The sequence below is a fragment of the Heterodontus francisci genome, chromosome 8 (genome assembly GCF_036365525.1).
Source record: "Heterodontus francisci isolate sHetFra1 chromosome 8, sHetFra1.hap1, whole genome shotgun sequence".
In the NCBI taxonomy this organism is placed as follows: domain Eukaryota; kingdom Metazoa; phylum Chordata; class Chondrichthyes; order Heterodontiformes; family Heterodontidae; genus Heterodontus; species Heterodontus francisci.
This window is the reverse complement of record NC_090378.1, coordinates 78,905,272-78,922,916: the sequence shown is the minus strand read 5'-3', so window position 1 is coordinate 78,922,916 and position 17,645 is coordinate 78,905,272. Positions and strand designations below refer to the sequence as shown.

Sequence of the window (17,645 nt, the reverse complement as noted above, 5' to 3'; positions counted from 1 at the left end):
GGAATTGTAGTCCGGATGGGTCTGCTGGCCGGAAAGTACTCGGAGGGACTAATTCCCAGAATGCCTCACGGTGCAACTCAGTTTACCACCTAAGAAGAGCGGAGTTTTGTTTTAAACAAAAAGACCTCGCATTGTCACATTGAGAAGGGGAAGTGTGCGCGCCTCGTTTGATATATTTGTGGTGAGTATAAATATTGGTGATTACTTCCCAACAGAGCTGTAGTTACTGTCACTCTGTTGTTGATTTGGAGGCGGCCTCTGGTCTCACAGTGTTGGGTTATACCTGCTGGCGTCTCACTGCCGACAGACACTACTGGGCATGCGCATAATCCCAGTGTGGAGTCGGGCGGATCAAGTTTCCAGATGTGGAGGTAAACTTGACATCCTGTGAAATATCAAACCCTGATTTAAAATAAGTGCCCAATGTATCCCTTGTATACCCTGAATGCTTCAAACTATTTGCAATTGATTTAAAACAGAAAACACTAGTAAACATTCAAGTCAGGCAGTATTGGTTGAGAGAATACACATATTCTGCAGAAGACTCCATAGTTGAAGCGTCCACTCATAGGAACGAAAGGAAGCCATTTGGCCCCTCGAGCCTCTTCTGTCTTTCAGTGACATCTTGGCTGATCTGCGATCTAACTCCATATCCCAAAGCCCATAATACTGTAGTTACTGAACATTTATGAATCTCAGATTTAAAATTAACAATTAATGGAACATGAGGTAGAGTTCCAAACTTCTACCACCCTTTGTGTGTAGAAGTGTTTCCTCACTTCACTCTGGAAAGGCTTGGCTTCCCAACCAATGGAAATAGTTTCTCTCTTTACCCTATCTGATTCCCTTAATGTCTTGAAAACTTGGATCAAATCACCCCTTAACCTTCTAAATTCCAGGGAATAAAACCCTAGTATGTGTAATCTCCTATAATTTAATCCTTGGAGTCCAGGTATCATTCTGGTATACCTACATTGCGCTCCCTTCAGTATATCCCTGCTCAGGTGTGGTACCCAGAATTGTTCACAGTACAAAAGCGCATAAGAAATAGGAGCAGGAGTAGGCCATGCGGCCCCTCAAGCCTGCTCCGCCATTCAGTAAAATTATGGCTGATCTGATCGTAGTCTGAACTCTGCTTTCCTGCCTGCCTGCCCCTCATAACCATTGACTCCCTTGTAGATCAAAAATCTGCCTGACTCAGCTTTGAATATATTCAATGACCCAGCCTACCCCAGCCTGTCTGGGGTAAAGAATTCCAAAGATTAACAACCCTCTGAGAGAGGAACAAAAAAGGTGCAATTACATTGCTTGGTGTAGTCTATAGTGGAAAAGGTGAAGAGGAACAAATTTGCAAGGAAATTACAGAGATGCAAGGATTATAGAATATTGCTGAAAATAGAGACATGTTGTCAAAGATTTTCATCTTGCACCCATCAGGATAATCTAAAAGAATACCATTGTAAGGGAAAACAACAATTTTATACTGTATGAGAAGAGAGTGCTGATTGGTTGGCAAGTAAACTCTGGTAGTAGTGTTGCCATGGAGAATGCACCATTTTACGGTGACTGACAGTTAACTGCCAAGCTTTATTTGAAATTTAAACCAGACAGCTTGACTCTGATTGGTCAAGGCATTGCCCGAAGGAATGAACCAGCAAATGGCCCAAATAGATGATAGGCCCAGTTCTCGCAAACATCTTTGTTGGGTCCCATGAGAAACATGTCTTTGAGGGAATGACACCTAACCTCATACCTCTTGCATATTTCCAATATGTAGATGATACGTTTGCTATATTTGAATCCACAGCTGCATGCAATAATTTCTGTACACGTCTTAATGGGCTCCATCCTGCGCTCAAATTCACTTTTGAAATGGAGCAGTCAAATGAGCTCCCTTTCCTTGATATACTAGTTGAGAAATCTGCTAAGGGGATCTCCACCATAGTCTACTGCAAACCTCCTTTCACTGGTCAATACACGTGTTGGAATTCTTACAGTTCCACGTGCTATAAGATTAGCCTTATTGGCAAACTCGTAAATAGGGCCCGAGCCATTTGCTCACCATGCAAACTTGATGCTGAAATCGGGCGAATCAAAGATATCCTGAATGAAAATGGCTACCCTGATCAGATCATTTCTTGCTATATATTGGGCAAACTTATGAACGGGCCTAAGGCCATCACTTTGGTCCTGAAAAGTGCCCAGTCTACCTCAAATTACCTTGGAAGGGTAATCTATCCTAAAAATATGAGCAACAGGTGAGCTAGCGGTTTCACACTGCTACTATGCAGTAGCAACACATGTGGTGTTCGCCACTAACAGGCTGTTGCCGTCAAGCCAAAAAGATGTCCTGCCTATCACACAAATGAGTAATGTGCTATATTAATTTCAGTGCCACTGTGATGCTAGGTATATCAGCTGTAATCCCAGAGACAGACGGATTGTATCAAACAACATGTCCCTTCCCCTGCTCGCAACTGGCAAGGTACAGGCCGTACCCAGCCAGCCCGTGCTTGCAAAACTCAAAACACAGTGTCCAACGTTTGATGTGATTCTGCGATTGGATAACATGTGATAAGAATTACGCTGACAACCAATTTAAGAATGTCAGTAGGGCTTGCAGTGTGGTGCATTTGCACGTACTGGAAGCTATGTATATTAATACACAGGGCCCTGTTCTTTGCAGACAGAAAGAATATGTACGCACATTGCTCTTGTTTCAGCTAGAAAAAAAATGACTTCTCCATGGCAACGTCTCTACCAATCAGAGTTCGCTTGTCAACTAATCAACACTCTCTTCTCATATAGTGTAAAGTTGTTTTCGCTTACATTGGTATTATGGCGGATTGTCCTGATGAGTGCAAGACGAAAAGCTTTGACAACATGTCTCTATTTTCAGCAATACTCAAGTTCTGTACTACCAAACATTTATGATTATAGAGTAGTTATAATGGGGATCTTTAATTATCCAAATATAGACTGGGATAGTGAAGGGCATAGAGAGGCAAGAGTTCCTGGAGTGTGTTCAGGAAAATTTTCTGCAGCATATTTCCAGTCCAAGGAGAGGGGAGGCACTGCCAGACCTGATTCTTGGGATTGAGGTGGGCCAAGTGAATCAAATATCAATAGAACATTTAGGGACAGTGATCAATGTATCATAAAGTTTAGGTTGATTATGGAAAAGTACAAAGAAAAATCTCGAGTAAGAATAATTAACTGGGGGAAAGCCAACTTCAATGGGGTAAGAATGGATCTGGGCTGAATAAATTGGAATCAGAGGTGGGTGGAATCTCGAACTAGGAGACATATTTACAGAATAAGGGGGCACACATTTAAAACTGAGATGCAAAGAAATTTCTTCTCTGAGGGTGGTGAATCTCTGGAATTCTCTACCTCAGAGAGGCTCGGTCACTAAATGTATTTAAGGAGGAGGTAGATAGATTTTTGAAATCTCGGGGAGTCGAGGGTTATACGGAGCAGGCCCGAAAGAGGAGTTGAGGCCTGGGACAGATCAGCCATGTACTTATTGAATGGCCTACTCCTGCTCCTATTTCTTATGTTCTAAGGTTGGCAGGAAAAACTGTAGCTGAGCAATGGGCTCCCTTCAAAGAAGAGAGAGTTTGGGCACAGTCAAGGTATATTTCATCAAAGGGGAAAGGTAGGGCAAATAAATGCAGAGCTCCCTGGATGACAAAAGAGATGGAAATAAAGATGAAGAAGAAAATAAATGTGCTTATGACAGATGTCAACTGGATAATACTATGGAGAAGCAGGCTGAATAAAGAAGATTCAGAGGAGAAGTGAAGAAGCATACACGAGAAGCAAAAAGAGAGTGTGAAAAGAGACTGGCAGTTAACATAAAAGGAAATCCCAAAGTCGTCTTAGGCATAAAAATAGTAAAAGGGTGGTAAAAGGTGGAGCAGGACCGATTAGGGACAAAAGGGGGATTTACGCATGGAGGCAGGGGGAATAGCTGAGATATTAAATTAATACTTTGCAACTGCTTTTACCAAGGAAGAGGATGCTACCCAGGCCACAGTGAAAGAGGAGGTAATTAATACACAAGAAGGATTTAAAATTGATAAGGAGGAGGTATTAGATAGGCTGTCTATACTTTACAAAGCACTAGGGCCAGATGAGATGCATGCAAGGATACTGAGGGAAGTGAGAGTGGAAATTGCAGGGGCACTGGCCATAATTTTCCAGTCTTCCTTAGACTTAGGGGTGGTGCCAGAGGACTGGAGAATTGCGAATGTTGTACCCTTGTTCAAAAAAGGATGTAAAGATAAGCCCAGCAACTACAAGCCAGTCAGTTTAACTTTGGTAATGGGGAAACTTCTAGAAACAATAATTTGGGACCGAATTAATAGTCACTTGGACAAATGCAGGTCAATTAACTTGCTGGAATTTATTGAAGAGGTAAACAAAAGGGTTGTTGAGGGCAATGCTGTTGATGTGGTGGACATGGATTTCCAAAAGGCATTTGATATGGTGTCACACAACAGACTTGTGAGCAAAATTGTAGCTTATGGAATAAAAGGGATAGCAGCAACATGGATACGAAATTGGCTGAGTGACCTGAAACAGAGAGTAGTGGTTAATGGATGTTCTTCGGGTTGGAGGAAGATTTGTAGTGGAGTTCTCCAGAAGTCATTGTTGGGATCCTTGCTGTTCCTGATATATATTAATGATCTGGACCTTGGTGTACAGGGTACAATTTAAAAATTTGCGGATGATACGAAACTTGAAACAATTGTGAACTGTGAGGAGGATAGTGTAGAACTTCAAAAGGATGTAGACAAGTTGGTGGAATGGGCAGACAAGTGGCAGATGAAGTTCAATGCAGAGAAATGTGAATCGATTCTTTTTGGTAGGAAGAACATGGAGAGACAATATAGAATAAAGGGTACAATTCTAAAGGGAGTGCAGGAGCAGAGGGACCTGGGTGTATATGTGCATATATCATTGAAGGTGGCACAACATGTTGAGAGAACGATCAATAAAGCATACAGTATCCTAGGCTTTAATAATGGGGCATCGAGTACAAGAGCAAGGAGGTTCTGTTGAACTTGCATAAGACACTAGTTTGGCCTCAGCTGGACTATTGCTTCCAGTTCTGGGCGCCGCACTTTAAGAAAGATGCAAAGGCATTGGAGAGAGTACAGAAAGGATTCACGAGAATGGTTTCAGAGATGAGGAACTTCAGTTATGAAGATAGATTGGAGAAGTTGGGACTGTTTTCTTTGGAGGAGAGAAGGTTGAGAAGTGATTTGATGGAGGTATTCAAAATCATGAGGAGACTGGACTGAGTACATAGGGAAAAACTGTTCCCAGTTGTGAAAGGGTCGAGAATACAAGGGCACAGATTGGCAAACAAAGCAATGGCGACACGAGGAAAATCTTTTTCACACAGTGAGTGGTTAGGATCTGGAATGCACTGCCTGGGAGTGTGGTGGAGGCAATTCAATCAAGACCTTCAAAAGGGAATTAGACTGTTATCTGAAAATAATGTGCAGGGTTACAGGGAGAAAGCAGGAGAATGGCTTTAGGTGAATTGCTCATTCGGAGAGCTGGTGCAGATATGATGGGCCGAATGGTCGCCTTCTGCGCTGTGAAATTCTGTGAAGAAATTCCTCGTCATCTCCGTCTTAAATGGGAGATCCCTAATCTGAAACTATGCCCTCAGTTCTATATTGTGGGGAAACATCCCCTCAAAATCTTGCATGTTTCAATAAGAGCATCTCATTCTTCTAAACCCTAATGAATATAGGCTCAACCTTTCCTCATAAGACAACTCTTTCATCTCAGGAATCAACCTAATGAACCTTCTCTGAACTTACTTTATTCATAAAAATCTGTAAAAAAAAAAAAAAAAATTACAAAACAGTTCCAAGTTGTCATTCCAGAAAGTGCAAAACAAATCAGTTTCCTTCAATACAGAAAATGAGTTGCCTCACAACCCTTCCATTTCATTTACATGCAATGTACATTTGAAATACACAGCAAAACTATATTTTGGTGCATACTGCTCGAGGGGTTTTACACAGGTTCCAGCCACTTCACTATGGCAGGAGGACCTTACACAGTGGCCTTTTCCCATTGAGTCTTTGTGGTGTCTGCCCCAAGCTTTAGTGCATCCCTGAGCACGTAGTCCTGGACCTTGGACTGTGCCAGTCTGCAACACTCGGTCTTTGCATTGGAAGACCAAAGAGCGTCTTTCCCCGAGTTCATGGTCCTCCAGCAGCAGTTGACATTTATCTCAGTATACGTCTTTGGGAACAGACTGTGGAGCACAGCCTCCTGTATTACAGAGCTGCTCGGGATGAACCTCGACAAAAACTACTGCATATCTTTCCACACCTGCTTTGCAAAGGCACATTCCAGAAGGAGGTGGGCAACAGTCTCTTCCCCACCACAGCCACCTTGAGGGCAGCATGCAGAGGTGGTGAGATTCCAGGCTTGCAGGAAGGATCTGACAGGGAGGGTCCTTCTCACCAGCAGCCAAGTTATGTCTTGGTGTTTGTTTGAAAGTTCTGGTGATGAGGCATTCTGCCAAATGACTTTGGCAGTCTGCTCGGGGAACCATCCGACAGGATCCACCATCTCCTCTTCCCATAGGGCCTTGAGGACGTTCTGTACAGACCACTGCCTGATGGATTGGTGGTCAAAGGTGTTTTTCTGCACAAACCTATCCACGCAAGGATAGGTGATGCGGCACAGTCCAACTGGATGAAGCATTCCGCAGCAATGTGGTCAGACCCATCCTTCGCAACACTGGGGACAGATTGAACCTCAGCACGTAGTGACACTTGGTGTTTGTGTACTGGGGATCTATGCACAGCTTGATGCAGCCGCACATAGGTGGTCATCAGGATGAGGGCGATGTTGGGTACGTTTTCTCCCCCTTTAGAGCTTTGAACATTGTGTCCCTCCGGATACGGTCCATTTTGGATCTCCAGATAAAGCGGAAACGGCTCGGGTGACGACCACGGCACAGGAGTGGGGTATGGGCCAGCCCTGCGCCACGTACAGTAACAAAGTGAGCGCCTCGCACCTGATGACCAGGTTCTTAACTGCAATGGCGAGAGAACGCTGCTCCCATATGCTCAGTTTATAGTTTACCATGGCTACTCACTTCTTCCAGGTTTTGGCGCACGCCCCGGCTCCTCCGAACCATATTCCCAGCACCTTCAGGTAGTCTGACCTGACGGTGAAGAGGACAAAGGATCAGTCAGCCCAGTTCCCAAAGAACATGGCCTCGCTATTGCAGCAATTTACTTTGGCTCCTGAGGCCAGTTAGAACTGGTCACAGATGCTCATCAGCCTGTGAATGGACAGTGGATCCGAGCAGAAGACAGCGACCTCTTCCATGTACAGAGAGGCTTTACCTTGAGTGCCTCCGCTGCCTGGGATTGTCACCCCTCTTATGCCCGCATCCTTCCTAATGGACTCAGCAAAAAGTTCGATACAACAAACAAACAAGATAAGAGAGAAAGGACAGCCCTGTCTGATCGAGATTTGATCGAGAAATGTTATGAATCCCACCCATTGATTGAGACTGCGCTGCTGATGTTTGTGTAGAGCAGTTGAATCCAGTTGCGGATTCTCTCCCCAAACCCCATTTTGGAGAGCACGTCCATCGTTTATCTGTGCTTTATCCTGTCAAAAGCCTTCTCCTGGTCCAAGCTGATGAGGCAGGTGTCCACCCCCCTGTCCCGTACATAGGCGATCGTATCCCGGAGTAGTGAGAGACTATCAGAGATCTTCCTGCCGGGTACAGTACAGGTCTGATCGGGTGAATCACCAACTCCAGAGAAGACTTGACTTGACTGGTGATGACTTTGGACAGAATCTTGTCTACATTAAGCAGTGAGATGGGCTGCCTATTTCTGATTTCCGCCCTCTTCCCCCTACCGCTTGTAGATGAGGGTGATGATGCCTTTCCTCGTGGATTCTGACATGCTGCCGGCCAGAAGCATACTCTCGTACACTTCCAGCAGGTCTGGGCCAATCCAGTTCCATGGAGTCGAATACAACTCAACTAGTAAGCCATCGCTTCCGGGAGTTTTACTCGTCTTGAAGGACCTGATGGCCTTTGTCAGCTCGTCCAGAGTTGGCGATTTGTCCAGACTCTCCCGCATGCTGTCATCTAAGACCTCCGTGATAGATGAGAGGAAGGACTGGGAGGCCGTGCTGTTCATGGGCTTCATGTCGTACATCTTCTTAGTATGTCAGACACTGCGATGACGTTACCGAGCCGTCCTCTTCCTTCAGGCTGCTGATCACAGAGCTCTCTCTATCTACCTTTTGGATGATGTAACGCGAGCACATCCCATCCTGCTCAACAGAGCGAACTCTGGACCGGTAGATGATCTTGGAGGCTTCCACGACAAAGAGCGAGGTCTGATGGCTCTTCACCTCTTGGAGATCCTCCTTGACCTTGACGCCCATCGATTGCAGCCGGAGCAGATTCTGCATTCTTTTCTGGAGTTGGGGCATTTCCCTCTGTCCCTCTCACCTTCTGAACACCTTTGAGGTTAAGGAACCTCTTCATCGCTTCCCACCAGTGCACTGGAGACTCAAAGAGGGGTTTCGTGATTCTCCAACCTTTATAATCCCTTTTAGGTTCTTCACTGTTCTCTGGGGTCAGCAGTGTTACATTCAGCTTCCATGTGCCCCTGCCAACCTGCTGGTCGTCCTTAAGTGTTAGTCGGCCAGTAGGAGGCAGTGGTCAGAGAAGAACACCAGCTTGACGTCGGTGAATCTGACCATGAATGCACGGGACACAAACAGGAAGTCAATCCTCGAACAGGCAGACCCATCCGATCTTGACCAGGTGTACCTACGCTCCGCTGCATCTGCAGGGCTTCTGAAGACGTTGTGCAGCTTGGCATCTTGTACTGTGGGAGCTGCTGGAGGATGGTCAGCCACTCGCTGAAATGGACCGGCGCGTACACGTTGATTAACCGGAGCGGAGCATTGTTGTACATTATGTCTGCTCCGCGGAGGCGACCGCCCACCACCTCTTTAACTTTGGAGATGGTGAAGTTGCCTCCCCGCAGCAGAATACCCATGCCGGAGGAACGGGAATCATTTCCCCCGACTAGATCGATGCCTGTGGGACCACCATCGTGACCATTGCCTGTAGGTGCTGATGTTTGGTATTGCTGCCTCCAATGCAAGTATATCCCTCCTTTAAATAAGGAGACCAAAACTGTATACAGTTCTCTAGGTGTGGTCTCACCGATACCCTGTACAGTTGTAGCAAGACTTCCCTACTTTTATACTCCATCCTCTTTGCAGTAGCGGCCAACATTCTTTTGCCTTCCTAATTACTTGCTATACCTGTATGCTAACCTTTTTTGATTCATGGATGAGGATACTCGGATCCTTCCGTACCGCAGCATTCTGCAGTGTCTTTCCATTTAAATAATATTCTGCTTCTCTATTCTTCCTGTCAAAGTGGATAGCCTCACATTTTCCCACATTATACTCCATGTGCTGAATTTGTGCCTACTCACCAAATCTATCTGTTTCCCTGCAAACTTTGTGTCCTCTTCGCAACTTGCTTTCCTACTCATCTTTATATCGTCAGCAAATCTGCCAACAATAATTTTATCCCTTCATCCAAGTCATTAATATAGATTGTAAATAGTTGAGACCCCAGCATTGATCCTTGTGGCCCTCCACTAGTTAGTTTCCCAACCTGAAATTAACCCATTTATCCCAAATCTCTGTTTTCTGTTAGTTATCCAATTCTCTACCCATGCTAATATATTACCCCCGACATCATGAGCTCTTATCTTGTGCAGTAACCTTTTATGTGGCACCTTATCGAATGCCTTTTGGAAATCCAAATACACAACATCGGCTGGTTCCCCTTTATCCACCTGCTTGTTACATCCTCAAAGAACTCGAATAAATTTGTCAAACATGATTTCTCTTTCATAAAACCATGTTGACTCTGCTTGATTGCATTGTGATTTTCTAAATATTCTGCTACTAATTCTTCAGTAACCGATTCCAGCATTTTCCCAATGGCAGACAATAAACTAACTGGCCTACAGTTTCCTGCTTTCTGTCTCCTGCCTTTCTTGAATAGTGTGTTGCATTTGTGGTTTTCCAATCTGCTGTGGCCTTCCAGAATCTAGGGAATTTTGGAAGATTACAATCAATGCATCCACAATCTCTGCCGCCACTTCTTTTAAGACCCTAGCATGCAGGCCATCAGGTCCAGGGGATTTGTCAGCCTTTAATCCCATTAGTTTTCCTAATACTTTGCCTCTAGTGATAATTTTAAGTTTCTTATTTTCACCCCTTGATTTTCTACGATTATTGGGAATCTTTTAGTGTCTTCTACCATGAAGACAGATGCAAAATACTTGTTTAAAGTCTCTGCCATTTCCTTATTTCCTATTACCAATTCCCTAATCTCATCATCTAAGGGGCCAACATTTACTTCAGCTACTCTCTTTTTCTCTACTTGTAGATGCTATTGCTATTTTTTTTTATAATTCTTGCAAGTTTACTCTCATATTCTAATTTCTTCCTCTTTTTTTGGTCATCCTTTGCTGATTTCAAAAATGTTCCCAATCTTCTGGCCTACCACTAATCATGGCAGCATCCCACACCTGTTCTTTCAATTTGATACCACTCTTAATTTCCTTAGTTAGCCATGGATAGTGCATCCTTCCCATCGAGTCTGTCTTTCTCAATGGAATATATCTTCATTGAGAGTTATGAAATAACTCCTTAAATGTCTGCCACTGCTTATCTACTGTCTTACCTTTTAACCTATTTTTCCGATCTTCATACTTTTGGAATTGCCTTTATTTAAGTTTAAGACACTAGTTTCAGACCCAGATTTCTCACCCTCAAACTGAATGTGAAGTTCTATCATGCTATAACCACTCTTTCTTAGACGATCCTTAATTAATCCTGTCTCATTACACATTACTAGGTCTAAAGTAGCCTGTTCCCTGGTTGGTTCCACAGCATATTGTTCTAAGAAACTGTCCCAAATACTTTTTATGATCTCTTTCTTGAGTCTACCTTTGTCAGTTTGATTCGTCCAATCTAAATGAAGATTAAAATCGGCCATGATTATTACAGTACCTTTCTTGCAAGCCCCCATTATTTCTTGATTTATATTCTGTCCTACAGTGCAGTTACTGTTAGGGGGCCTGTAAACTACTCCCACCAGTGACTTCTATCCCTTGCTATTTCTTACCTCCACCCAAACAGATTCTACATTTTGATCATCCGAGCCCAGATCATTTCTCACTACTGTACTGATCACATCCTCTTATTGACAGAGCTACTCCACCTTCTTTTCCTTTCTTCCTAACCTTTCGAAATGTCAAATATCCTTGAATATTCAGTTCCCAGCTTTGGTCACCTTGCAACCTTATCTCTGTATTGGCTATCAGATCCCATTTATTTCTATTTGTGCCATCAGTTCATCTGTCTTGTTATGAGTGCTGCATGCATTCAGATAAAGAGCCTTTAATTCTGTCTTTTTACCCTTTTTCCCTACTCTGACCCTATTTTCTGGTGTACTGTTATGTTTGTACACTCTGTTCCTTCCTGTCACACTCTGGTTATCATTACCCATATCCCTACCCTGCACTATTGCCTTGTCCTTTCTCTTTCAATTTCTAAATTTTTCCTCACTTGAATATTCTGCCCCCCACTATTTAGTTTAAAGCCCTCTCTACAGCTCTAATTATTCGATGTGCCAGTACCACTGGTCCGAGTGCGGTTCAAGTGAAGTTCGTCCCAGTGAAATAGCTCCTTCTTTCCCCATTACTGGTGCCAGTACCCCGTGAATTGAAACCCATTTCTTCCACACCAATCTTTGAGCCATGCATTCAACTCATTGATCTTATTTACCCTATGCCAATTTGCTCGTGGCTCAGGTAGTAATCCGGAGATCCAGATGTGGTCTAACCAGGGCTTTGTATAGCTGTAGCATGACTTTTATCCCTTTGTATTCTATTCCTCAAGATATAAAGGCCAGCATTGCATTAGCCTTTTTGATTATTTTCTGTACCTGTTTCCAACTCTCTCAAACTATATACATACCTACCAAAGCTTAGTCATTTTGGTTTAAAATTGCCATGCTGTATTTCTGTCTTTAATAACCACAATCCTTTGCAGCTGCCTTTAAGAAGGCCTGTCCCTTTAAGGCCACAAAAGCTCCCATTTGCCCCCTTTCATTCAATTAAATGAATTGCAAGTGCAAATCCAACTTGCAGGGTATGACATGGTAGCCATTACTGAGACATGACTGCAATATGATCAGGACTGGGAACTAAGTATACTAGGTTATAAGATCTATTGAAAAGATAGGGAAGATGGGAGAAGGGGAGGAGTAACCTTAGTGATTAAGGATGAAATCACTTTAATAGGATATAACAAGAGATAAGCAGGCAGTGGAGTCATTATGGATAGAACTAAGAAATAGAAAAAGATTTAATACTGCAGTGGGAGTTGTATATGCTCCTTCTATAGCTGTGGATGGTAGAATGTAAACATGCAGAGATTAGACGAGCATGTAGTGAAGGTAGAGTGGCATTAGTATGAGATTTTATCATTTATATAGATTGGAATAAGCAGACTAGCTCTTGCCAAAAAGGGAACAAGGAGGCATGCCATATTAGATCTAGTAGAGAGCCGAATGATGTGTGAACATTAATAACAATCATTATATGATCGAGTTTAATGTAGTGTTTGAAGGGAAGGAACGCAAACAGCTACGAAGGTTCTAGATTTAGGGAAGGCTGACTTCAGTGCAATGAGACAGTCGGTCCACAGTAAATTAGACAAGTCTGTTAATGGGTAAAATGACACATGATCAGTGGGAGGAGTTCAAAAAAATAACCTAGCGCGAAGGAAGATGGTTGTGGTTGTTGGAGGTCAATCATCTGAACTCCAGGACATCACTGCAGGCGTTCCTCAGGGTAGTGTCCTAGGCCCAACCATCTTCAGCTGCTTCATCAATGACCTTCCTTTAATCATAAGGTCAGAAGTGGGGATGTTTGCTGATGATTGCACAATGTTCAGCACCACTCGTGACTCCTCAGATACTGAAGCAGTCCGTGCAGAAACGCAGCAAGACCTGGACAATATCCAGGCTTGGGCTGATAAGTGGCAAGTAACATTCGCACCACACGAGTGCCAGACAATGACAATCTCCAACAAGAGAGAATCTAACCATCTCCCCATGACATTCAATGGCATTACCATCGCCAAATCCCCCACTATCAACATCCTAGGGGCTACCATTGACCCGAAACAGAACTGGAGTAGCAATATAAATACCATGGCTACAAGAGCAGATCAGAGGCTAGGAATCCTGCAGCGAGTAACTCACCACCTGACTCCCCAAAGTCTGTGCACCATCTACAAGGCACAAATCAGGAGTGTGATGGAATACTCTCCACTTGCCTGGATGGGTGCAGCTCCAACAACACTCAAGAAGCTCCACACCATCCAGGACAAAGCAGTCCGCTTGATTGGCACCTCATCCACAAACATTCACTCCCTCCACCACCGTCTCACAGTGACAGCAGTGTGTACCATCCACAAGATGCACTGCAGCAACGCATCAAGGCTCCTTAAATAGCACCTTTGAAACTCGCGACCTCTACCTAGAAGGACAAGGGCAGCAAATGAATGGGAATACCTGCAAGTTCCCCTCCAAGTTGCACACCATCCTGACTTGGAACTGTATCGCCGTTCCTTCACTGGCGCTGGGTCAAAATCCTGGAACTCCCTTCCTAACAGCACTGTGGGTGTACCTACCTCACATGGACTGCTGCTCACTACCACCTTCTGAAGGGAAATTAGGGTTGTGCAATAAATGCTGGCCTAGCCAGCGATGTCCACATCCTGTGAATGAATTTTAAAAAACCTGCGACCTCTGCCACCTCAAAGTACAAGGGCAGCAAATGCATGGGAACACCACCACCTGCAAGTTCCCCTCCAAACCATACACCATCCTGACTTGGAACTATATTGCTAATCCTTCACTGTTGCTGGGTCAAAATCCTGGGACTCCCTTCCTAAGCACCATGGGTGTACCTACACCCCAAAGACTGCAGTGGTTCAAGATGGCAGCTCACCACCATCTTCTCAAGGGCAATTAGGGATAGGCAATAAATGCTGGCCTAGCTTGGTGAGTTGCTGCATTGCATCTTAAATAAAGTACACGGTGCTGCCACTGTTCGTCAGTGGTGGAGGGAGTGAATGTTGAAGGTGGTAAGTGGGGTGCCATTCAAGTGGGCTGTTTTGTCCTGAATGGTGCCGAGCTTCCTGAGTGTTGTTGGAGCCACACTCCATCCAGGCAAGTATTCCTTCACGCTCCTGACTTGTGATTTGTAGATGTTGGGCAGGAATTCCCAGCTTCTGCTCTGCTCTTGTAGCCACAGTATTCATGTGACTGCTCCAGTTCAGTTTCTGGTCAATGGTAACCCCTAGGATGTTGATAGTGGGTGATTCTCTCTTGTTGGAGATGGTCATTGCTTGGCACTTGTGTGGCGCGAATGTAACTTGCGACTTATCAGCCTAAGCCTGAATGTTGTCTCGGTCTTGCTGCATACCTCCACACCTGGAATACTGTGAGCAGTTTTGGCACCTTGCCTTACGAAAGATATATTGGCCTTGGAGGGAGTGCAGTGTAGATTTATCAGAATAATACCTGGATTCCAAGAATTAAATTACAAGGAGAGATTATACAAACTAGGGTTGTATTCCCTGGAATTTAGAAGGTTAACAGGTGACTTGATCAAAGTTTTCAAGGTATTAAGGGGAACTGATCAGTAGATAGAGAGAAACTATTTCCACTGGTTGGGGAGTCTAGGACTAAGGGGCATGGTCTTAAAAGTTAGAGCCAGGTCTTACCGGAGTGAAGTTTGGAAATATTTTGACATGCTAAAGGTGGTAGAAGTTTGGAATTCTTCCCCAAATGGCAATTGATGCCAGGTCAATTGCTAATTTGAAGTCTGAGATTGATAACCTTTTGTTAACAAAAGGTATTAAGGGATATGGGACAAAGGTGGGTTATGGAGTTGGGTCACAAATCAGCCATGATCTCACTGAATGGCAGAACAGGCTTCAGGGGCTAACTGGCCTATTTCTGTTCATATGTTCCTTTCTGCACTTGCCATTATTGCTATACACAGTTCCTGCAACATACCTCTTGCCTTCCTGCAATCTGGAGCATCCTCTGTACCATCTTCATAGGTATAGTGGGCTTTAAAACACACTGAAACAAACCTTAAATAACAATCAGAGCGCATTGATTTACAGTTTGTGTAAATATATGCTTAATCATAGAATTTGAGCACAAAAATATCATTAGAACTTCTAAAAATATTTTAATTATAACATTTCGACAAAGAATCATTGTAAATTAATGGTCTTGGTAATATATTGTGTCACTATGTAGCATACAACTGCATATCTTCAACTCAGCAATGCTTTTAGAAATCTAGGAATATTTAAGCATTGGCAACTCAAATGTGCTCATGTATTTATTGACAATGCCCCTCACTACTTTTTATTGCCCTTCAGTGGTGATATTTTGTACCTGTATGGTCATGGTTTTTTCCTGGACCTCAGTGCATACATGAAAAGAATTGAGAGAAAGGAAGTAAAGAAGCATAGACTATAAAAATAAATTTATAAAGGAATAGAAATGAAGGAAAAGCAAGAGAAACAAATGGAGGGGGAGTGAAAGACAGAAATAAAAGTGAAAGATGAGCAGGAAATAAAGAAAAACAGAAGCAATGTATGAGCAGGAGAAACTGAACTGGAGGTGTTTGGGAGAAGAGAAAGATAGAAACATAAGTGGGTGTTCACTAGTATTTGCAAAAAAAGATAACTGTAATCAGACTATGTATATTAAAATACAATTCTTGATAGGACAATGAAAATATAACCATTTTATAAATGATGGTATGATTCTCTAGCAGTATTTTCATGTTTTAACATTAATTCAGAACATTTTTCCCTCTTTTAAGCTTCACAAATGAAATAGTGATGTCAAGAAAACATTCAAAGCACAAGAGAAAGAAGGCTAAATCTCCATCAAAGAAATCAAGGTCACAGCAGCGCAGCCCTGACCAGGATGTGAGGACAATATGTTTTTTCTTCCAAACTACCTGTTTGTTTGAAACAAAATCTCTCCAAGGTTTCTTCCAGCATTCAGTGCTTACCACTGACTGCCATACATCATTAGTGAGGAAGATCCAAAAAGTTTTATTTTCTAAAAACGTTGATTCCATACATATGCATGTTTGTTTTTTGGAGTGTGGAGTGATAATGGGGAAATTATCTTCTGAGGTCCCTGTGCTTAGTATATTATGTAAATTCACAACAGCAGCTTTTAGGGGGTACTTGAATTAAGAACTGTGATATCGTAATCAAAAAATTTGAATGTCCTTAACTCTGCATTGATTTGTGTTTGGATATCTCCACGAGCGTCAGCAGATCCTCTGGTGCAGTCAGGTCTGACTCATCTTTTATGTCAATACAATAAATGCAAATAGATGGAGTCATTTTTATTTACGGCATAGGTGGAGGCCATTCAGCCCATCAAGTCAGTGTCAGCTCTCCACAGAACAATCCAGTCAGTCCCACTACCCTGCTTGATCCCCATAGCCCTGCACTTTTATGTCCTTCAATTGCCTATCCAACTTCCTTTTGAAAACATTGATTGTCTCCACTTCCACCACCCTCAAGGGCAGCAAGTTCCAGGTCTTTGCCACTCTCTGGGTATTTCCAGCACTTTTTGTTTTTGTTCCAGATTTCCAGTATCTGCTGTATTTTGCTTTTATTTACCATGCCTCACTGTTTTCTGCCCTTAAGCCAATTTTTTTATCCCATTGGACACTGACAACCACCCCCCCCCCCCCCCATTCCGTGAGCCTCAATTTTGTTAACCAGTTTTTTACGTAATACTTCAACAGATGCATTCTTAAAATCCATATGGACAACACCCACTGCATTCCCTTCATCAATCTTCTCTGTTCCTTCATCAAAAAATTCAATTAGTCAAGCATGATCTGCCTTTTACAAATCCATGCTGGCTACCCTGAATTAACTCAAAACTCTCAAAGTGCCTGTTGATTTTTTTTCCCGCCTGATTATTGTTTCTAAAACAGGGTTGTCCAAACTTTTCAGTCGGACGGTCGCATTATGATTTTTGCTTTGCCCGGGCGGCCGGTGAGCAAATTTCAAAAGATTTTAAAATGCATAATTTAGAAATTTATCTTGCCAATAAAAGCAGCAACAAATGTGCATTTTTGTGAAGAAGCTTTAAATGAGAAGACTAATTTATTGACTTACTTTCTCCTCAGTATATTGAAAGCTGATTTAGTGACATACCTGGCACTTTTTTGCTTGCATAAGTAGTCAATCTCTGCCCACACACTTGATGTAGCAATGCAGAGTATTCTGGATAGATTTCTACCTGTCAGGAGAGACCTTGATCTGTCTCTCTCCATCCCCCCCTTTATCTGGGTTGTGTGTGTGTCTCGTTCTCTCTTTCCCACCCCCCCCTTCCAGGACTAGGGGGGTGCAGATTGAAAGTTTTGTGCAAACGATGCAGAGGGAATATGAGGAAGCACTTTTTTATGCAA

At 43.2% G+C, this 17,645-nt stretch overlaps 1 long non-coding RNA gene across 1 annotated transcript; it reads left to right on the top strand.

The window, feature by feature from the left end:
* Positions 1-55: 55 nt before the first annotated feature.
* On the top strand, positions 56-16,135 carry LOC137372555 (uncharacterized). Its single transcript, XR_010975445.1, has 2 exons — positions 56-181; positions 16,026-16,135. It is a non-coding gene; the product is annotated as an uncharacterized lncRNA (long non-coding RNA).
* The last annotated feature ends 1,510 nt before the right edge of the window (positions 16,136-17,645 follow it).